Here is a 23,774-nt window from a genome sequence, read left to right on the forward strand (position 1 = left end):
TGCTGAGTTACGGTGTCTAAAGCATCAAGGACTGTCTGAACTCCTTAGTGTCTCTGAGATTGACTATTTCTCTGTCATTTCACTTAGGTGACTAGTCTGTATCTATAGATGTAATGTAGTACGTGTTATTACATACAGGTACTTTGCTTGTTATTTACTAGAGTGCTTCGAGAATTATTTAACGTGTTGTATAAGTTTTATATGTATTTATCAGCCAGAGCATATCGTGAGTCTAATGTATGGCTGATACGTTCAGCTGCGCGTACTTCTCATTTGATCTTATCGTATGTCTTGAGAGTGTGTATGATTTGATATGTTATTTGACTTTGTGTTAAACTACTATGGTATCTTCTGAAGTTCATTGCTATGTCTGTGTTTTTTTTTTTACTGATTGTTGATTAACTTATCGGACTTTCTGGATTTAGACTTGTAAGATACTGTGTTTAATATTATCAGGATCTTGTCTTATCCCTTTATGATCGATTTGTTTTGTTTTTTTGTTTTTTGTTCATATGATCATTGTGTTATATATTTTCATCTTCAGATCTTCTGATCTAGATGTCTTGCAGTATCGTGTTATTTTCATCAAGGACTCTGAATTGCTAGATGCTTGAGTTGTTAGATGAGCTGTTGTTATTAGAATGTCTACTTTTTTTTAGTGGAATCTCTGAATCTAGATCTGAAGACGTGGTTAAGTATTTCATCTAGTGACTTCTTGATTTGTATGATTGGTACGTGTTAATTTTATGACTACTAGTGTTACTTTGATCTTGATTGCTGATAGTTTTACAGTGTCTAACACAGGAACCTGTATCTAGGTTTGCTTGTGATGGTGTACTGTGTCATTAATTCAGTAAGTACGCATGATCTGATCAGTGCTTGAGTACGTGTAACAACACAGGACTTGATCTAGATGCTGAGTACTGTGTTCAATCATTACTAGATCTCTGATCTAGATGCGAGTTTTTGTTTTCTTTTCATGACGCTGTTGTTAATAACTATTAAGGACATCGTGATCTAGACTGCTGAGACGGTTGACACAATGGACTTTTTTCTGGATCTAGATTGTTTATTGATGAGTTATTATTTTTTGTTACTTGTGTGGTGTTACAACATCAGTGTACTTTCTGAGTTGTTTTCATAATGTCTTGGTGTTTACGTTGTTCTTTTTTGTATTACACATTTTGATGGAATTTTATTCTTAGTTATTCTTCTTGGAGAGAGAGAGACTTGATGTTGTTACTTTGTGCCATTATAAAATTCCACAAGGCTCTGGATAGAGTTGTATGAGTCTTTACGTTGTCATAAATCCACATGGTACTAACTGTATTGTTTTTTCTAGATGCTTGAAACCGTTGTGTTTGATTAACACTAGTGACTCTGATCTTATTTTTTTTTTTTTGATGTTCGATGACGGTGTTTAAAATTGTTTCACAGGACTTCTGATCTAGACGTGCTGAGACGTGTTAAACAAGGACTCTGATCTAGATGCTTTTCTCGGATTTTATATTATTTTTTTTTTTATTTTGTGTTAAGTAACACTTTTTTTTTTTGTGTTAACTCTGATCTTAGTGAGTATTGATGACATGTGTCAAACCCTTAGGACGTTCTGTATCTAAGATGGTGAGTTTACGTGTTTTTAAATCATAGGACTTCTTGATCTATGTTATTGATGAGATTATGGTTTATAAACATAGGTCTGTTTTCTGATCTACGATTGATAGATTCTGTTGATTCATACACTAGGACTACTGACTTCTATAGTTCTTGATTTTTTTTGTCTGCTTTTCTATTACATTTTGATAGCTGAGTACGTCAATCAGCGGAACTAGCTATTCTTAGATTGCTCTGATGATCTCTATTTTTTTTTCTCGAAACTTTCAGATTACTAGTTAGGACTCTGATCTAGATGATTTCTTTGAGTATTACTGTGGTTTCCAACACAGGACTTCTCTGATTCTAGTATGTGATTTGAGATCTGTTGTTATATACACAGTTTTGTTTTTTTTGTGTTTTTTTTTAGTTAGGAGGACTCTGATCTAGATGCTGAGACGCTGTCAAACACAAGGACTCTGATCTAGATGCTGAGACGCTGTTTACTTGGTATAAGCCATACGCACACAGCAATCCAATGATAACGTCACGTGCCATTCCTTTACTGCAGGGGACTACATTGTAATTCACATAATGTAAAAAATATTATAATTGGTAATTTTTTAAGCATTATGTAATGTAACATAATTAACATAACATAATTCGATCATTTAAATTTTGCTAATTGATTTGTCTCTTTTTTGTGTGTCGGTCAGTTGCGAGTGTTCAAGCTAGCGAAGTCATGGCCCACCCTGAACACACTGATCAAGATCATCGGTAACTCCGTGGGCGCTCTGGGAAACCTGACCCTGGTGCTGGCCATTATCGTCTTCATCTTCGCCGTGGTGGGCATGCAYCTGTTCGGCAAGAACTACCAGGACTGRGTGTGTAAGATCTCTAAGGATTGTATGTTACCTCGTTGGCACATGAAGGACTTCTTCCACTCGTTCCTCATCGTGTTCCGGGTGCTGTGTGGCGAGTGGATCGAGACCATGTGGGATTGTATGGAGGTGGCCGGGCAGCCTCTCTGCATCCTGGTCTTCATGCTGGTGATGGTCATAGGAAACCTGGTGGTGAGTAGATCCGTTTAGAAACCTGAAATGTAGAGATCAGATCTAACAACAACAAAAAAGAGTGAAGGTCAGACAAAAAGACACAGGCGATAGAACAGGATTATTATACAGTGGAATTAGTTTAGAGMTTTTWTTTMTTYTTTTTTACAGAAATATCAGCAAGATTGTTATTTGGCATAAATMATGTGATGGATGTTATATTATGGATACAATTAGTTGTGCTGTTGCACAACCTTTTGATTGAGAAATGGGATCTGAAAAGAGCATCGATAGAACAGTATTACAATGCATTGGGGAGACAAGAGCTACAGAGTTCTTCTGAGTTTTATGGAAACAATAACAAGATCTGGTCTGATTTGTCGTTTGGCCCAAATGATGAGATGGATGTGGTATTCTATTGGGGAGGAGAGAGAAGGAGGGACAGAGGGTTTCTGTAAGGGATTCTATTGGGGAGGAGAGAGAAGGAGGGACAGAGGGTTTCTGTCAGGGCTTTCTATGGGGAGGAGAGAGAAGGAGGGACAGAGGGTTTCCTGTAAGGGATTCTATTGGGGAGGAGAGAGAAGGAGGGACAGAGGGTTTCTGTAAGGGCTTCTATTGGGGAGGAGAGAGAAGGAGGGACAGAGGGTTTCTGTAAGGGTTTCTATTGGGAGGAGAGAGAAGGAGGGACATAGGGTTTCTGTAAGGGATTCTATTGGGGAGGAGAGAAGAAGGTAAGGGACAGAGGGTTTCTGTAAGGGATTCTATTGGGTAGGAGAGAGAAAGGAGGACAGAGGGTTTCTGTAAGGGATTATTATATTGGGGAAGAGAGAGGAGGAGAGACCCAGAGGGTTTTCTGTAAGGGATTTGTATTTGTATTTATTATGAATCTCCATTAGTTTCCTTCCAAGGCAGCAGCTACTCTTCCTGGGGTTTATTATGGATCCCCGTTAGTTCCTGCCAAGGCAGCAGCTACTCTTCCTGGGGTTTATTATGGATCCCGTTAGTTCCTGCCAAGGCAGCAGCTACTCTTCCTGGGGTTTTATTATGGATCCCCGTTAGTTCCTGCCAAGGCAGCAGCTACTCTTCCTGGGGTTTATTATGGATCCCCGTTAGTTCCTGCCAAGGCAGCAGCTACTCTTCCTGGGGTTTATTATGGATCCCCGTTAGTTCCTGCCAAGGCAGCAGCTACTCTTCCTGGGGTTTATTATATGGATCCCCGTTAGTTTCCTGCCAAGGCAGCAGCTACTCTTCCTGGGGTTTATTATGGATCCCCGTTAGTTCTGCCAAGGCAGCAGCTACTCTTCCTGGGGTTTATTATGGATCACCATTAGTTCCTGCCAAGGCAGCAGCTACTCTTCCTGGGGTTTATTATGGATCCCCATAAGTTCCTGCCAAGGCAGCAGCTACTCTTCTGGGTTTATTATGGATCCCATTATTCCTGTCAAGGCAGCAGCTACTCTTCTGGGGGTTTATTATGGATCCCGTTAGTTCCTGCCAAGGCAGCAGCTACTCTTCCTGGGTTTATTATGGATCCCCGTTATGTTCCTGCCAAGGCAGCAGCTACTCTTCCTGGGTTTATTATGGATCCCATTAGTTCCTGCAAGGCAGCAGCTACTTTCCTGGGTTTATTATGGATCTCCATTAGTTCCTGTCAAGCAGCAGCTACTCTTCTTGGGTTTATTATGGATCCATTAGTTCTGTCAAGGCAGCAGCTACTCTTCCTGGGGTTTATTATGGACCCCATTAGTTCCTGCCAAGGCAACAGCTACTCTTCCTGGGGTTTATTTGGATCCCATTAGTCTGCCCAAGGCAGCAGCTACTCTTCCTGGGGTTTATTATGGATCCCATTAGTTCCTGCCAAGGCAGCAGCTACTCTTCCTGGGGTTTATTATGGATCCCCATTAGTCCTGCCAAGCAACGCTACTCTTCCTGGGGTTATTATGGATCCCCATTAGTTCCTGCCAAGCGCAGCAGCTACTCTTCCTGGGTTTATTATGGATCCCCATTAGATCCTGCCAAGGCAGCAGCTCTCTTCCTGGGTTTATTATGGATCCCCATTAGTTCCTGCCAAGGCAGCACCTACTCTTCCTGGTGTCCAGCAACAGTTATATACAATTCAAAATATTACATGACACTTTTCACACCACATGAAGTGTGTCCCCTAGACTACTCTACTATCACATATCTACAATACAAAATCCATGTGTCTGTGTGTGTGTGTGTGTGTGTGTGTGTGTGTGTGTGTGTGTGTGTGTGTGTGTGTGTGTGTGTCTCTTCACAGTCGCCGCTGTTCCATAAATCTGTTTCTACACAAGGGATTATTTAGGAGTCAATAGTATAGACATACTCTGAGAAAGTGAAGCACAGTCTACAGTATAAAACATACTCTGAGAAAGCAGTGCTTTCAGACAGTGTGAGAGGATTGATCTAGGAAATAACTAAAAGGTTTGCGTTGTCTGTTATGGTCACCGTGTTACGACAATGATTCCATGCACAGTGTCCGTGTGGGCCATCCAAGACCCAATCATATCTCAGAAAATGGCGGCTACGTTGTCATAGTAACTGGTTTGACATGCAGATTACTATAAGCAAACTTCAAAACAGATTCAGTCTGGACAACATACTAACCATCTGTTATCCTCTACAAAGTACATACAACATGTATGGCATTATCCTACTCGCGTGTCCAGTGCCAACAAGTATATCCACACTGGAGTGGAGTGGCGTTTGTAGCATTTATACGGCAGAACGTCCACTTAAGGCTTAAATGTTTTATATCCAGCGGTAATAAATAATGTATTTTAATGGGTTGAACATGTGTGATCCAAGTTGTTCAGTACGTAAGATCAGATGAGGTGACGTTGGAACGTTACAGCACGGTGTGGTAGCTAACTACACTACTGTATAATATCCGGACTCAGCAAGTATCGACAGTTTAGTTTTATAGTATAAAACAAAAGCTTTCGTAATGCAAGGGTACAGAACTGGAACTGTTTATATATATACAATTTAAAAAAACATTTAATCCAAGTAACGGGCTCTGTTTATACACAACTGCTGTCACTTGGCGCCACAGCAATGCAGTATTGGTTGAGCCACCCAGATGTTGCTTTGTTATCCATCTGTGTCCTGGAAACTACCATTTAATGAGAAGAGATCAAAACCTTTTTTCCCAGAACTCCAGACAACCGGCGGTTGCTCGGGCCGGCCGGCCGGACAGCAAGCAGCGTTTCTCTCATTCATTCATCCGTGTTCATTTTGCATAGCTTCAGCTTGATGTGCTGCTGYATGGAGTACATTACCGAGCTAAATGAAGTCTTTAAAGGGACAATCCGCATGTTGCTACATTCATTTGTGGATTTATAAATTAAGGATATATACCAATTTGATTATTTTGAAGAATAGAACTTGTAAATGCTTCAAGAGCTTAGTTCAACTGTCGTATTCCATCAGAACTCAACATATAAACTTGTTTTACTCCAATGTTTGTAAACAAAGGAGAGCGTTTGTAAACAAACATTGTATAGCCTCAAAACATGGTTAGAACTATACTTTTAACATCATTGATGATCAGTCTCTGTATCCATAGCTCTGTCAATGAAGAGTGGTTACATTTCTCCAGTCCCATACCTCGACTATTTCCCGTATCACTGGGGTCATTTTGAAAGATAGTATTTTTTTTCATTCAACATTTTCTCATGTTTTTTTTCCCCCCCGAGATAATGACAAAAAAAAATATTTTCATTTCATTATTTAATTAAAATCAGATTTTAAAAAAATATATAAAACTTCAAAAAAAATGTAATGTTACGAGCGAGTACAACAAGTTGAGTACCATTTTCTGCCGTTAGTGGACTACAGTAAAGTCGGAGGTAACCATTTTGTGTAATCCAGGACACAGGCAGGCTAAATCCAAAGGAGAGCGAGTGACCGGCACAGATTCACTGGGTTTTGGCTCTGGCTTTCGCATGTCATTTCCAAACCACATGCAGTGTCCTAAATTATTGATAAAGATGAGCAAAAATGACTGTATAAAACAAATACTTCAAATACTGAGCTATTGTATAAAATTGAAGAAAATGAAATTATATTATTTTATACTAATACAATTGCTCAGAGAAGGAGATTTAGTTGAAGAAGTAATACGTTTTTTCCCCCTCAAAAAGGGGGAATACCTCTCCTTTTCTAAAAATATTTTATTAGTTGGAGAACACATTGGGAGAGATCTCAGCTCATTTCTCCATACAGAATCCTTCCAGATCCTTGATATCCTTCATCTGTTCTTATGGACTGGCCCTCTTCAATTCAAACCACAGGTTTTTAATGGGGTTCAAGTCCAGAGGCGGATTTTGTGGTCAATTAACCATTTCTTTGTGGATTTTGACGTGTGCTTGTGGTTATTATCTTGCTGGAAGATCCACTTGCGGTCACGTTTCAGTCTCCTGGCAGAGGCAACCAGGTTTTTGGCAAAAAAAATGTCTTGGTACTGGGTGAAGTTAATGTGGAAGACCAGTGGAAGCAAATAATAGCCTGATAGCATCAAAGATCCACCACCATATTTTACAGTAGGTAATGGGTTCTTTTCGGCCTAATGGTTTTTCATAGACGTCACACCCACCACAGGTGTGCTTGGCCAAAGAACTCTATTTTATAGTTAAACAGTCTAATGCCCCCCAATATACAGGACTGACCTACATGTGATCAGTTATCTGTTTTAAAACTATGTCAGGCTTTAAGAGAGCATAGCTTTAAGAAAGTCAAATCCTGTTGGACACTAGTCAAACACCCGTTCCGTTGTGTCTTTACTTTCCTGTCGTCAWTAAAGGCTACATCTTAATGGATCCGATCCACATGCTCAGAAACAAATCTGTGATTTTTCAACTATTTGATTCGTGTTATTACCTGATAGTTGCTGGTTAAASARACAATCTACCAAGGACCTTCTAATTAGCAGGTTTTTGCATGAGTGGAGTGCTCGGGTTGCCTGGTGATGTCACCAGGCGGTAAGTTAATAGATCAGATAACGAAGAGAGGTTCCAAACCTCTCAGCCAATAGCAGATTGTTTTTAGCTGCCTTTCCCTTCCCCACTTAGACCAATCACAGACAGTCCTAGCAACATTTTAGCATTAGAATTAGTTTTGTTTTTTTTGTTGCTAAAAAGCTGTTTTGGTTCATTTTTTGTCCATTTTAATGGAKAACTATTACAGTAAAATACRTAATTGTTACCCAGAAATGATTTGGATATTAAAATAAAAACGGCTGCGTTGGGTTTTTAAAAATCACATTATGGACAGCAATATACGATGTTATGAAGCTAGTTATAATGGGCGCTATATATGACGAGCTTGACCAGCAGATTCCTCCAGCTCTCCTCCGGGCAGTACATGGTCAGACTGACAGAAACCCTCCCTAAACACATGAATCATATGAAGGCTGTGGATCCCGGCTGACCTCTAGGGTTCAACAAGCAACTGATTGCTTAGGTGCAAGGAGGTCAAAGATCACCCATCAACAACAATCTGCTCAGATCATGTTCATGACCCTCCCCCCCCAATCTCAATGAGCAGTAGACTCCCTCATAGCAGATAATCCCACACACAATGCAGAGGTWTCTGGAGCCTAGATGAGAAGTAGCTCGAGTGCTCTCTGAACAGGCAGATTACTGGAGATCAGATGGGATGCTGCTTGGATCCATATTACGTATTAAACATGTATGTGTTTGAACGGTGGGCAGGGTTAATCCTCTGTAGGGCGTCTATAGGATTTGATTCTGATGACAAAACCATTGTCTGGGGTCAAAGGGTCTTAAAGAAGTCCTCAACCTCTGATCTGCTTCTATATAATTTGAACATGATCAAAATACACCAATTTGTCCCCTTTTTTTGTGTGGTTCCATTATACTGGTCTCCTTCTCCTCTTCCATCCCAGGTGCTGAACCTGTTCTTGGCCCTGCTGCTCAGCTCGTTCAGCTCAGACAACCTGTCAGCTCCCGACGAGGACGGAGAGATGAACAACATCCAGATCGCCGTCGCCCGCATCCACACGGGGTTCGCCTGGCTGACGAGGAACGTCTCCGACCTATTCAACGGAAACRTGAAGAAGAGACGTCTCATGACTAAAGACGTTCAGATTTCTGTGAACCTGACACCCGTAGCCAATCACGTGGAGAGTAACGGCGGGGTGGGGGTGGCGGTGGTGGGGGCGATCGGACGCTACGGAGAGAAGGTCCCGGACGACGACAGCTACATGACCAACCCCAACCTGACCATCAGCGTGCCCATCGCTCCAGGGGAGTCGGACGTGGAGTTCCCTGAGGAAGGAGAGGTGGAGGAGGAGACAGAGTCGTCAGAGGACGAGGACAACAAAGCGGTAAGATTTATCGCACAAATCACACTGTAGTAAGGAGGTACGTGTTTTTTATTCTAAAGAAAAAAAAAAATTTTGTACATCCAAAAGCACAAAATGTGTACATTTTGTCTTGACGTTTTTTCTTACTAAATATACAGTGGMGTCCGAAATTATTGACACCCTTGATAAAGATGAGCAATAATGACAGTATAAAATAAATAATAAAAATACTGAGCTATAGGGGAAATTATATTATTTTATTCTAATACAATTGCTTAGAGAAAGATATTTRTTTYAACAATTGACACCCCTAAAGATTCTTATGAATAAAGTAGTCAAACGTTTAGTATTTGGTCCCATATTCCCAGCATGCAATGTTTACATCAAGCTTGTGACTCTACAAACTTGTTGGATGCATTTGCTGTTTGTTTGGMTTGTTTCTCAGATTATTTTGTGCCCTAAAGAAATGAATGATAAATAATGTATTGTGTCATTTTGGAGTCACTTTTATTGTAAATAAGAATATAATACGTCTCTAAACACTTCTACATTCATGTGGATGGCTAGCAGGATTACAGATTATCCTGAATGAATCATAACTAATGATGACTGAGAAATGTACAAAGGGTCAAAGATCATACTCCCCACTCACCATTACCAATAACAGGGGAGGTTAGCATGTCAAAATAATCTGAAACACAACCAAATACGAACTGCAAATGCATTCAGTCCCAAYCTTGATGTAGAGATTAGCATGCTGGGAATATGGGACCAAATACTACATGTTTTACTACTTCTTTAGAGGTGTCAATCATTTTGCCCTCTACCTTTTTCTMRTGAAAAAAAGTATTACTTGTTAAACAAAATCTCTTTCTCTGAACAATTGTATTATTGCTCATCTTCATCATCTTCATCAAGGCTGTCAGTCATATCTGACTCCACTGTGTGTATAAATATACTAACTTGATCTTGGTCATAGGACTTTTATGGTGAAACAACAACCTGAGCTCAGACCCAGACCTAGAGCCTCCCCGAGTCGCGAGCCTCCTAGTCCTGAGCCTCCCCAGTCGCCAGCCCCCGTAGTCCTGCCTCCTAGTCCCGAAGCCTCCCCAGTACTCCCGACCTCCCTAGTCCCGAGCTCCCTAGTCCGAGCCCCCTAGTCCCGAGCCTCCCCGTCCCGAGCTCCCCGTCCCGAGCTCCCCAGTCGCGAGCCTCCCCAGTCCCGACCCAGTCCTCCCCTACATGTCCCGAGCCTCCCCAGTCCCGAGCTCCCCAGTCCCGAGCCTCCCCGTCCCGAGCCTCCCCAGTCCCGAGCCTCCCCAGTCCCGAGCCTCCCAGTTCCCGACCTCCCAGTCCCGAGTGTCCCAGTCCCGAGCCTCCCCAGTCCCGGAATCTCCCCCAGTCGCAGCCTCCCTAGTCCCGCACCCTCCCCAGTCCCGAGCCTCCCTTCCCAGAGCCTCCTAGTCCCGACCTCCCCAGCCCGAGCCCCCTAGTCCCGGGCTCCCCGTCCCAGCCTCCCCAGTCCCGAGTGTCCCCAGTCCCGAAATCTCCCAGTCCGACCTCCCCCAGTTCCCGACTCCCCGTCCGAGCCGCCCCAGTCCCGAGTTCCCCAGCACCTCACCCGTCCCGAATCGCCCTAGTAACCTCAGATACACTTACACATCAGGCCCATGGTACATGTACCAATTGGCAGCTGCTCATGTCACTCAAATAATGAGATGAGGACAGGGATCAATGAGCGCAGGGGGGTCATATGTAGATTACAGGAAGGGTAGTAGAGAATAGATGGACACGGAGCAGAGAGGGCAGAAATGAGCATTCGGATGTATAATCGGTAAATCTGTGAGCCAGGCGTACAGTTGATCCCTGGAACACGACACAGATTCGTTCGTATCGCACGCAACGCTATACACCATATGTTGGGCTTATCCAAATGTTACATACCGTTTCTTACCATACCGGTATACGTATTACTGGAAGTGTTTAAAAAAAAGTTAAATAAAAACCATTTAGGCAACAGAGATCTTGATCCAGAAGGGACTGTCTCTAGTCTGGTCCAGTCTGTTAGTGACATTCCACTCCTGCTCCCGGTTCGCCAGGGTCTAGGGCCTCCCGGGTGGCGGCAGTGGTCTAGGCACCGCCCGGTGCGCAGTGGTCATGGCACCTCCGGGTGCGCAGTGTCTAGGGCACCTTCCCGGGTGCGCAGTGTCTGGCAACCTCCCGGGTGCGCATGGTCTAGGGCACTGCATCGTAGTGCTAGCTGTGCCACCAGAGACTCTGGGTTCACGCCCAGGCTCTGTCGCAGCCGGCCGCGACCGGGAGGTCCGTGGGGCGACGCACAATTGGCTTAGCGTCATCCGGGTTAGGGGGGGTTTGGCCGGTAGGGATATCCTTGTCTCATCGCGCACTAGTGACTCCTGTGGCGGGCCGGGCGCAGTGCACGCTAACCGGGTCGCCAGGTTCACGGTGTTTCCTCCGACATATTGGTGCGGCTGGCTTCCGGGTTGGATGCGCGCTGTGTTAAGAAGCAGTGCGGCTTGGTTGGGTTGTGTTTCGGAGGATGCATGGCTTTCGACCTTCGTCTCTCCTGAGCCCGTACGGGAGTTGTAGCGATGAGACAAGATAGTAACTACTAACAATTGGATACCACAAAATTGGGGAGAAAATGGGGTAAAAAAAAAATAATTAAATTTAAAAAAAGACATTCCACTCCTTGTCACTACGTCATTGCCAAAGGAACTGGCCTTTCGCAAAGCACAGCGCTGGGCTACAAAGAAAACTGTCTCACATAAAATTAATGGAAGTGGCTTTTTGCTTCTCTTAGATTGACTAATATTCACCTCTTAGGTAATTAACACAATGTCACCTACTGCAGCATGTATTTCCCTCGGCATTAAGCCTTAAGCCCCTCAATCGTGTCCGTCACTCTCTCTCTGCCTCTCTCTCTCTTTCTCTTTCGCTCTCTCGCTCTCTCTTTCTCTCCCTCTGTCTCTCCTCATCCCTCTCTTTCTTTAAATCCTGATGCAGGGTTGGCAGGCAGCATCAGTCTGCAGTGGGGCAGATGTTAAGTTGTAGAGCTATAGAACTGTAGTGGTAGAACTGCTCAGGCCCTGCAGATTAAATAGTCAGACAGGGCAGAGCGGGGTTGGCACGGCAGGGTGGGGTAGGGCGGGGGGTGCTGGGCATGGTGGGGTAGGGTGGACGCCAGAGCGGGGTGGGCAGGGGTGGTTGCCGGGGCGGCCGGGCAGCAGTCTGGCCTCCTCCTCGTGCCCTCTTTCCCTGGCGTGCCCTGCTCCCTGCCCGCTCCACTCCAGAATTAGAGGCTTCTGGGAAAAATGGAAATTTGAAAAAAAAGCCATCTAGCAGCTTATCTAGCAGCCTATCTAGCAGCTTATCTAGCAGCCTATCTGGCATCTAGCAGCCTATCTGGCATCTAGCAGCCTATCTGGCATTGCGCTATTGCTTGAGTTTTGGATTGCAGTTTTATCTGATCTAGCAGTTTTATCTGGTCTAGCAGCCTATTGCATCTAGCAGTATCTGGCATTAGCAGTTTTATTAGCAGTTTATTAGCAGTGATCTATCACGTTCTGGCAATAGAGTCTATCTGGCATCAGCGTTTATCTGGCATCTAGCAGTTTTATTGGTACTGGCGTTTTTACTGCAGCCTATTCATCATGGAGTTTATCTGCAATCAGCAGCTATCTAGCATATAGGTTTATCTATCAATTTTTGCCATCAGCAGTTTAGACTTATCAGTTTGATTGACATCACGTTTATCTGACCATAGCTTTATCTGACATAATAGTTTATGTCTCCAGAGTTTATTTGACATCAGAGTTGTCTGACATCATAGTTTTCTGACAGATTTTGCATCAGATTTGTCTGCATCATTTATGAGTTTGTCTGACATTGTACTCAGTTTATCTGAACTCCACGCAGTTTGTCTGACATCATCAGTTCACTCAGCAGTAAAAAGGATGTGTTCAACAGTGAAGGACTTTAAAACCAAAAAATACCAGCAGTTTGAATTAAGCAGCAAGTCTGTAGTTAGCAACAATGGTTTTATTATTATTATTTTTTTTATATCATTAATGAAGATGATTTGTGGTTTACTTATTTGATTTGATCATTTTCTTCAGTGATTGAAAATCAGCAAGTCTTACTGAAAGGCAATGACATATTATGTATTGCTCACACTTTGTGTGTGTGTGTGTGTGTGTGTGTGTTGTGTGTTGTGTGTGTGTGTGTGTGTGTGTGTGTGTGTGTGTGTGTGTGTGTGTGTGTGTGTGTGTGATGATGTTGGTGAAGTGATCATCTCTGATCCTTTACTATTGACCATAGTATAAAGGATTATCTAAATGCTGCCAGAGCAGATTCCTCTGTTCCTTTTCAGCCTAAGAATGATACCGAAATAATCCTGTCTCCAGTTCACCCACCACAACACACACACAAAACCACACACCACCACACAACCACAAAACACACACAACACAACCACAACACACCACACACACACACACACACAAACATTCTTTAATGCTGGATTACGCTTTCGTTTTATTGGATTGAGAGCACTCGGTCCCAATAATCCAGTAAGCGTGTGAAATATGTTTCATGACTATCAGTGGATTCTATACCTGGACTAAGATCTGGTGATAGGAAGGCAGAGGTCACAGCACAAACTGATTCCGAACCTTAATGTAGCATTAGATTACAGCACAGCCTGATATGACCCTAACTGTAGATTAGATTACAGCACAGCCTGAACTCTGACCCCTATGTAGCATTAGATTAGACAGCCTGAACTTGACCTGCTGTAAGCATAGATTACAGAAAGCCTGAATCTGACCCTAACTGTAGCATTGATTACAGACAGCCTTGAACTCTGACCCCTAACTGTAGTATAGATTACAGCACAGCTGAACTCTTGACTAACTGTAGCATTAGATTACACACAGCCTGAACTCTGACATAACTGTAGCATTAGATTACAGCACAGCCTGAACTCTGACCCCTAACTGTAGCATTAATTAGCAAGCTGAATCTGATATGTAGCATAGTTAACACAATGAACTGACCTAACTGTAGCATTAGATTACAGCACAGCCTGAACTCCTGAATCCTAACTTCAAATACTTTCAGCGTTTGTTTTAGCTGTCTGGATGCCAGATGGGCGGGTTTGACATTTTGGATATTATGTTTGTCTATTAAGCAATCCTATTTGAAACGATTTGGATATAGTATTGAACCTAGGTGTCTGGATGACAGATCGGAGACATGAATTACGCTGTTCAAGGAGGTCAATCTCACCATTTAACGGTTGAAATGTACATGTCGACTCAATGCTTGATGTGTGACTTTATGTACAGAAATGTCACAGATGGATGTTATTAATACTAATTCAAACAGGCCTATGTGAATGGGCTGTTTTATAAACAGTATCCTAATGCAGTTGAGAGATTGGGTGTTGTTTACGTTTCTTAGTGTGCCGAGAAAGTATCTCGAGTCTGAATATGGCAGATTTTCTACGGGGATGGAAAACAGGAATGAATATGGTGTGAGTGACTTCTGGTGTGACTTCCTTGTTCTGTTGTGCAGGAAAGTGAGCTATCAGAGGCAGCAGGTGGACTTGCGGAAGCAGGGGAGGAAGAGGATGACTTCTCTAGACGGCTGACGATGTCATGGAGCGATGAATGTTCCCTGAATGTAGTAGCTATGTATGCAAGATCTCATGCTTAGCTGTTGTTGTCTGTTGTCTTTGTTCTGTTGTGTCTGTCTGTCTGTCTGTCTGTCTGTCTGTCTGTCTGTCTGTTGTCTGTCTTGTTCTGCTGTCTGTCTGTCTGTCTGTGTTGTCTGTCTGTCTGTGATTTAAGTGATTTATTAAAGTATATCTGTTTTCTTGTCCAGTCTGTGTTGACCACTGTAAGTGTATATTTAAATATCAAATCAATTGTGTTTGACACATGCTTGGTAAAAAAGGTCTACAGTTGTGGCCAAAAGTTTTGAGAATGAACAAATATACATTTTCACAAAGTTCTGCCTAGTTTGTATGATGGAATTGCATATACCCAGAATGTTATGAAGAGTGATAGTGAATTGCAATTAATTGCAAAGTCCCTCTTTGCCATGCAAATTACCTGAATCCCCAAAAACATTTCCCATGCATTCTAGCCTGCACAAAAGGCCAGCTGACATCATGTCAGTGATTCTCTCGTTAACACAGGTGTGCGTGTGACGAGGCAAGGCTGGAGACCATCTGTCATGCTGATTGAGTTTGAATTTGGGGCATCGGAAAAAAGCTTGTCCGGAGACAAGGTGAGCGTAAATCAGTCCTGTGTCATGCAACAGTAAAGCATCCTGAGACCAGTCATGTGTGGGGTTGCTTCAGCCAGGGGGGAGTGGGTTCATCAATTTTGCTAAGAACACAGCCCATGAATAAGAATGGTATAACAGTCCTGAGAAGCAACTTTCAAATCAGGAATTGGTGAAAACAATGTTTTCCAGCATGATGGAGCACCTTGCATAAGGAAAAGATTATTAAGTGGCCGGGGAACAAAATCGATATTTTGTGTCTATGGCCAAGAAAGCCCAGACTTAATCCCATTGAGAACTTGTGGTCTATCTCAAGAGGCGGGTGGACAAAAAAACCCACAAATTCTGACAAACTCCAAGCATTGATTATGCAAGAATGGGCTGCCATCAGTCAGGATGTGGCCAGAAGTTAATTGACAGCATGCCAGGGCAGATTGAGAGGTTGATAAAGAAGGGTCAACACTGCAATATTGACTCTTTGCATAATTCATGTAATGTCAATAAATCTTTTGACACTTATGATACTTGTAATTTATACTTCAGAATGCCATAGCAACATCTGAGAAAATATTTAAAGACACTGAAGTAGCAAATTTTGTGGAAATTAATATTTGTGTCATTCTCAAAACTTTTGGCCACGACTGTAGACTAACAGTGAATTGCTTCCTGGATGGGGGCGTGCTCGGCCATTCCCAACAGAGAGAACAAAAGAGAGATCATAGAAAAACAATAAGGGGCGGCAGGGTAACCTAGCGGTTAAGAACGTTATGCCAGTAACGGCAAGGTTGTTGGTTCGAATCCATGAGGTGACAAATCTGTTGATGTGCCCTTGAGCAACACAACTTATCCTAGTTGATCTGGATAAGAGCATCTGCTAAATTACTTAACTATAAATACACAATGAGTAGAAATAACTTGGTTATATACACAGGTGCAGGGGGTAGATATGTACTGTACATACAGTGCCTTCAGAAAGTATTCACACCCCTTGATTTTTTACAGCCTGAATTTAAAATGTCYAAAAATTAGATTTTTGGMCACTGGCCTACACATACACACACATACCCCATAATGTCAAAGTGGAATAATTGTTTTTCCAAATTTCTACAAATTAATAAAAAATGAAAAGCTGAAATGTCAACCCATTTGTTATGGCAAGCCTAAAGTCTTGCGCTGCCACGCAGTCGTAGGGGAACAAGGAGTACAGGTGGGGACTATGCAGGCATCGTTGATGGTCCCCCGTGTTGAGATTCAGCTGATGGGCCCCTACCACTTGAGGGCGGCCCATCAGGAAGTCCAGGATCCAGTTGCAGAAGGAGGTATTCAGTACCAGGGTCCTTAGCTTAGTGATGAGCTTTGAGCGCACAATGGTGTTGAACGCTGAGCTGCAGTAAATGAACAGCATTCTCACGTAGGTGTTCCTCTTGTCCAGGTGGGAAAGGGCAGTGTGGAGTGCGATTGAGATTGTGCCATCTGTGGATCTGTAGAAGCGGTATGTGAATAGGAGTGAGTCCAGGGTGTCTGGGATGATGGTGTTGATGTGAGCCATGACCAGCCTTTCAAAACATTTAATGGCTACAGATGTGAGTGCTACGGGGCGTTAGTCATTCAGACAAGTTACCTTGGCATTCTTGGGTGCAGGGACTATGGTGTTCTGCTTCAAACATGTAGATATTACAGACTCAGTCAGGAAGAGGTTGAAAATATCAGTGAAGACACTTGCTAGCTGGTCAGCGCATGCTCTGAGTACACATCCTGGTAATCCGTCTGGCCCTGCGGCCTTGTGAATGTTAACCTGTTTAAAGGTCTTACTCGCATTGGCTACGGAGAGCGAGATCACACAGTCATCCGGAATAGCTGGTGCTCTCATGCACGGTTCAGTGTTGCTTGCCTCGAAGCGAGCATAGAAGAAATGTAGCTTGTCTGGTAGGCTATCATCACTGGACAGCTCGTGGCTGGGTTTCCCTTTGTAATCCGTGATAGTTTGCAAGCCCTGCCACATCTGATGAGCGTCAGAGCTGGCAGAGTAGGATTTGATKTTWGTCCCGTATTGATGTTTTGACTGTTTGATGGCTCGTTGGAGGTTGTAGCGGGCTTTCATATAAGTGTCCGCATTAGTGTCCCGCTCCTTGAAAGCGGTAGCTCTAGCCTTTAGRTCTGTGCSGATGTTGCCTGTTATCCATGGCTTCTGGTTGGGACATGTACGTACGTTCACTGTGGGAACGATGTCATCGATGCYCTTCCAGTCTGTGCTAGCTAAACAGTCCTGTAACTTAGCATCTGCTASATCTGACCACTTCTGTGTTGAGTGCATCACTGGTACRTCCTGATRTAGTTTTTTCTTGTAAGCAGGAATCAGGAGGATAGAGTTATGMTCAGAGTTGCCAAATMGAGGGCGAGGGAGAGCTTTGCATGCGTTTCTGTGTGTGGAGTAAGGTCATGCTGGTAAAAATMAAGTAAGACAGATTTCAGTTTCCCTGCATTAAAATCACCGGCCACTAGGAGCGCCGCCTCTGGATGAGCATTTTCTTGTTTGCTTWTGGCSMWATACAGCTCATTGAGTGCGGTCTTWGTGCCTGTATCTGTTTGTGGTGGTAAATAGAAAGCTATGAAAAATATAAATGAAAACTCTCCTGGTAAATAGTGTGGTCTACAGCTTATCGTGAGGTACTCTACCTCAGGCGAGCAAAACCTTGAGACCTCCTTAATATTAGAGATCGTGGTCTACAGCTTATCATGAGGTATTCTACCTCAGGCGAGCAAAACCTTGAGACCTTAACGTTAGAGATTGCGCACCAGCTGTTGTTAACAAAGCGACACACACCTCCCCCTTAATCTTACCCGAAGCTTCCGTTCGGTCTTGACGATTCATAGAAAAAACAGCTAGATGTACAGTATTTTATTAATGTCCTTGTTCAGCCTTGACGCCGAGAAACATAGGATATTACACTTCTTTAGGTCCCGCTGATGGGATAGTCTCAAACGGAGATTGTACAGTTTGTTCTTTAGTGATTGAACGTTCGCCAATAGAATGGAAGGTAGAGCCGGTTTATTTCCTCGTCGACGTAGTTTCATCAGGGAACCCACTCGTTTGCCTCTTGTTACGCCGTCTCTTCCTCTCGAGTCTTGGGGATTAGGGCCTGGTTACGGGATGTGCAGTACATCTACAGKTGCCGACTCMTMYAAGTAAAAATCTTCATCCAAATCGAGGTTAGTGATCGTTGTTCTGATGTCCAAAGCTGTTTTCGGTCATAGGAAATMATGGCAGAAATACTATGTACAAAAAAAGATCAGCGTAAATAAACAACACAAAATAACAGGATTGGTCAGGATCCTGTAAGACGACAGCTATCCATCTCTTCAGCGCCATCTTCTGTTTGTCTCTGTGTCTCAGTCTGTGTTCGCCACTGTAAGTGCTGTGAGATCAACACGACTCGGGGCCTGGGTCAGGCCTGGTGGAGACTGAGGAAGACCTGTTACCAGATTGTTGAACACAGCTGGTTCGAGACTTTTATTATCTTCATGATCCTGCTGAGCAGCGGTGCTCTGGTGAGACCAACCACCTCTTACCCCAGTCTTACCTGACCTCTCAACCTTCACCTCTGACCTATTTTATCATCTTCATGATCCTGCTGAGCAGCTGTGCTCTGGTGAGACCAATCACCTCTTACCCCAGTCTTACCTGACCTCTCAACCTTCACCTCTGACCTATTTTATCATCTTCATGATCCTGCTGAGCAGCTGTGCTCTGGTGAGACCAATCACCTTTTACCCCAGTCTTACCTGACCTCTCAACCTTCACTTCTGACCTATTTTATCATCTTCATGATCCTGCTGAGCAGCTGTGCTCTGATGAGACCAATCACCTCTTATCCCAGTCTTACCTGACCTCTCAACCTTCACCTCTGACCTATTTTATCATCTTCATGATCCTGCTGAGCAGCTGTGCTCTGATGAGACCAATCACCTCTTATCCCAGTCTTATCTGACCTCTCAACCTTCACCTCTGACCTCTTTAAGAGTCAGCTCATAGGGCCACATTTACGAAACTATTGCTCCATCAGTGCTAATTTGATACCAAGTGTCTTCAAAAGCAAGTATATAAAAAAAGGCATAAACCGTGCAATGTATCTTTCTAGATCTTTCTATTATGTCATCTTTACTTAACTAAAAACTTCTTTTTTTTTTACTAAACAGCTCATTCCTATTCRTACAGCACAATAGCTGAATGTATTMGTTTTATATAAGGCTMSAGAGGTTATAATCTGTGGTTTCTCTCTTGTCCCTGCTGCGCTGCTCTAGGCATTTGAGGACATCTACATTGAGAAAAGGAAAGTAGTGAAGGTTATCTTGGAGTACGCTGATAAGGTCTTCTCCTACATATTCGTCCTAGAGATGTTCCTCAAATGGATTGCCTACGGCTTCAAGAAGTACTTCACCAACGCTTGGTGTTGGCTGGACTTCCTCATTGTCGATGTAAGTGTTAAGRTTCGTACGTTGTGCCCAGTTTATGTTCACAGTGAGAATAGATGTGCAGGTAGCTAATGCATATAACAAAAGWTTGGGTGGTTTTCAGACTGGTGGTGAGAGCTGCTGTATGTCATGTACAGATTTATCTTTTTTCAAACTATCGCCCCGACCCGAGTTGAACTCTTTCAGCTTGCTTTCCAGTGAGTTTGGTTCGTTAAGGTCMGCTTGTTGACATTGGCGATAAACACTGCTTAATTCCAGCTTGGTTTGGGCTCGCTTGTAAGCAGGCTGCCACCAGATATGTTATGTTGTGTAGGACCTGTGGTCACCGATTAACTGTACGTTGGTACCTCTTAAATGAAGGTCATTCATTCATACAGCGTGGTACCTACCTGTGGACGTGTGTTTTTGTGGCCATTATAACAGTATACCGGCGAGAAAACATTACTGATTTAATATGCATGTTACAGAGTACACATTTTTAACAGAGTATAATCTTGATAGCTCCGCAGGGTCCACAATATTCCAGGGCTATACTCCACACAGTTTTAATTTAATATTCTGATGGGCATATTTCCTTATTTTAATATCTAGGGTCTATAATTCCTACTAATCTAGTGCTATCTACTTAATATTCTAGTGGCTAAATTCTTCCCTTACCTTAATATTCTAGGGTTATATCTCCCTTACACTTAATATTCTAGTGGCTAATTCTCCTTATTTTTATAATTCCACGTTAGTGTTGAATTCTAATAGTGATCTCTCCATAATATTATAGAATGATTACTTGTAACGGAGAGACAAAGTTCCTCTCGTTTCCAACTCTTACGGATGAGGTTATCTCAGCTGCCACCCCTTCTAAAAATGTCCATCGTTTTCCGCTATATAATATTACCCATGTGAAACCTAGATTACTCTAATGGCTTTAATATCTCCGTCAATGATCCTTTTTAATCATTTTTACTTAGGATCTACTTAATTTTTCGCTATTCTTATGTCCATTAACTTCCTAGTTAGGGCTAACATCTCTCTCCCCCAAACTTTTATGACATCATAACATTCCCAGAAGGATTATTGAGTCATTGTTAGTTTACCACTGAAGACATGACTCTGCCGTTGTGCTGCTTAGAATTTGTTGAATTTCTGTCTCTTCGCTATAATAAGGGACTATCATTTGTTCCCAACATCACAGGCCACAGACTTGATGCAGCTTAAAGACTTCCAAAAGTGTTCCCGCAGTTTAAGAATTTCAGCTGAGTTTTTTAATGGGTTTCTCCCTGTGCACCATGCCAATGTAAATCCTTTTGAATGAGCACAAGTTACCAGACAGGACATATTGCTAATGCTCTTTCCATTAATAACCTGAATGACAATTAAACTTGTGCGGTGGTGGTGATGACGTCTATTCTGATGACGTCGTCCATCGGGATTAACCCAAAAAAGAAGACGCTCTGAGGATTTGATCACTGGAGTCAGATGTGAAGGAGGAGGTGAATTCATCAGCGAGTCAGATGTGAAGGAGGAGGGATCATCAGGAGTCAGATGTGAAAGTAGGAAGGTTGATCATCAGGAGTCAGAAGTGAAGGAGGAGGTTGATCATCATGGGGAACCTCATAGGATTGTGGCTGGGCTGGCGTTTACACTTCCAGCTTGGTCATTATATTTTGATACACTGAATAGTTGATATGTGTGAACCTATGTTATATATTGTAACTCCTGTTTTCATTGAAGAATGTCACAAAGTATTGCCCCTATATACACAGTTGCATTCGGAAGTTTTTTCAGAACCCTTCACTTTTTCTACATTTTTTTACATTTACAGCCGTATTCTAAAATTGATTAAATCTTTTTTTCCTCCTCATCAATCTACACAAAATACCCAACCAATGACATGACAATACCCCATAATGACATCACATTACCCAATAATGATATCACAATTACCCCAAAATGACATCACATTACCCAATAATACTTCACCAATACCCCATTAATGACATCACCAATAACCCCATAATGACATCACATTACCCAATAATGACATCACCAATACCCCATAATGACATCACAATACCCATATTGATCTAACGCCCAAAAAATACTAATCTATTGTTTACGCAAGATGTCGTAATTATACACTCTACACTATTATTTCTATAATTTATCTCTCAGAAGACCATAGGTACCATCCTCAAGTTGACCCCAAACTTATTCCTCTGAAACATGATAGTTCCCTATAGCGTCACTAATTGTAGAATCTGCCACCCATGGTATCACTACGTTCAATGTTCATTTAATCTAGTTTAGGCCTACAATATCTATACCCTTACATCGCTTAGTAATTATGTTCTAGGGTCTTATACTCACCCCATTGTAGGAGCTCTTACAGTTATATCTAGTTTAGGAGCCTTAGTACATTCTGCCTCTTCTACTACTATTACATACTATATATCTCTAGGTCTGTATCCATGTACCTGCTTATATTTGCTTTTTAATTTATTTCTAGGTTACCTCCAATATCTGTCTCAGGCTATGCTAGTACATTCAGGACTAGTGCGCTGATATTCACTCTCCTTATACGTATCAAATATTCTACCTCTTGAAGGGTCTGTTATTAATTCGTCCCTCTACCTACTGTAAGAGGAGCTAAGTATTTACTCACGCTAGTGCGCTGTTCTATATCTTCCCTTACCTTTTAAATATTATATCATTCCTTAGCAGGTTGCTATATCATGTTATCTCGTCTTATCAATCCCTGTTACTGTATTTCTGAATGAGCGCTATTATCTCCCTTACCGCTTAATATTCTAGGGAGTCATAAATACCCTCTCTAGTGATCTTCTTTTACATTTATTACTATGTACGAGCTCTACATGAATATTGATATTCTCGTCTTACCTTATACACCATTAGTTCAGTAGGGAGCCTCGTACTGCCTAGACTTCTTTGAGATATTGCTCTTAGTCTTATATTAATATTCTATACATCCTACATGATGCTTTTGATCTTACAACCGTGTATGGAGTGAAGCATGATTTAATGAGGACTGAAAGTCTGGTATTCTCCTTATCTTGAATATTCTTAGGGCCATATATCCCCTTACCTTAATATTCTAGGGTTTTATATTCTCCCTTATCTTAAATTTCTAGGGTCTATATCTCCCTTATCTTAATATTCTAAGTGGCTATAATCTCCTTACCTTAATAATTCTAGTCTATATCTAACCGTATTCTTAATATATCTAAGGCCTAATACCCCTACCTTAATATTCTAGGGTCTATATCTCCCTTATACTTAATATTCTAGTGGCTATATCTCCCCTTAACCTTAATAATATATAGGGATCTATATCTCCCTTATCTGAATATTCTAGGGTCTATATCTCCATCTAATATTCTAGGGTCTATGACTCCCCATTATTTTAATATTCTATGGGTCTATATTCTCCCCTTTATCTTAATATTCTAGGGTCTATATCTCCCTTATCTTAATATTCTAGTGGCTATATCTCCCTTACCTTACCCGATAGTGATGTAGGGGCTAGGGGTTAAATCTCCCTTACTTTACTCCACAGTGCCATAGGGGCTAGGGGTTATATCTCCCTTACCTTACCTTGCTTCCTCTGATTTCACCCGCTGGTTCACAGATCGGCACAGACGTGTCTATAGCAGCTGTTAGGGTAAGTGGTAGTTGTGAGGTGAAAGGTGAGTATTGGGATCCAGGTTTTGGAAAAGCTACTGCATCAATAAAGTTTCTATGTTTCCTCACTCCTAAGTGCTTCACATTGAGATATCAAAAGCCACCGTCTCGTCTACTTTTCAAATCTAAACAACAATTGTCTTTTCAGCAGAAAATGTATTCAAAGCAAAAAATGTATTTTTTCTTCCCCCCCCATCCAAATGATAGTTAAAAATGCACAACGGACCTTGGCTTTTATATCGTATAGAAACACACTACCATGTATTCTAAGGTTTATCTAGAGAAGATCAAATGTATCA

General features: G+C 42.3%; 1 pseudogene; it reads left to right on the forward strand.

Annotated features, from left to right (window-relative positions):
- Positions 1–2,307: 2,307 nt before the first annotated feature.
- Positions 2,308–23,774, forward strand: part of LOC112073461 (sodium channel protein type 5 subunit alpha-like) — a 32,292-nt pseudogene continuing 10,825 nt past the window's right edge.

Source organism: Salvelinus sp. IW2-2015, unplaced genomic scaffold (assembly GCF_002910315.2).
Source record: "Salvelinus sp. IW2-2015 unplaced genomic scaffold, ASM291031v2 Un_scaffold2268, whole genome shotgun sequence".
NCBI lineage: Eukaryota > Metazoa > Chordata > Actinopteri > Salmoniformes > Salmonidae > Salvelinus > Salvelinus sp. IW2-2015.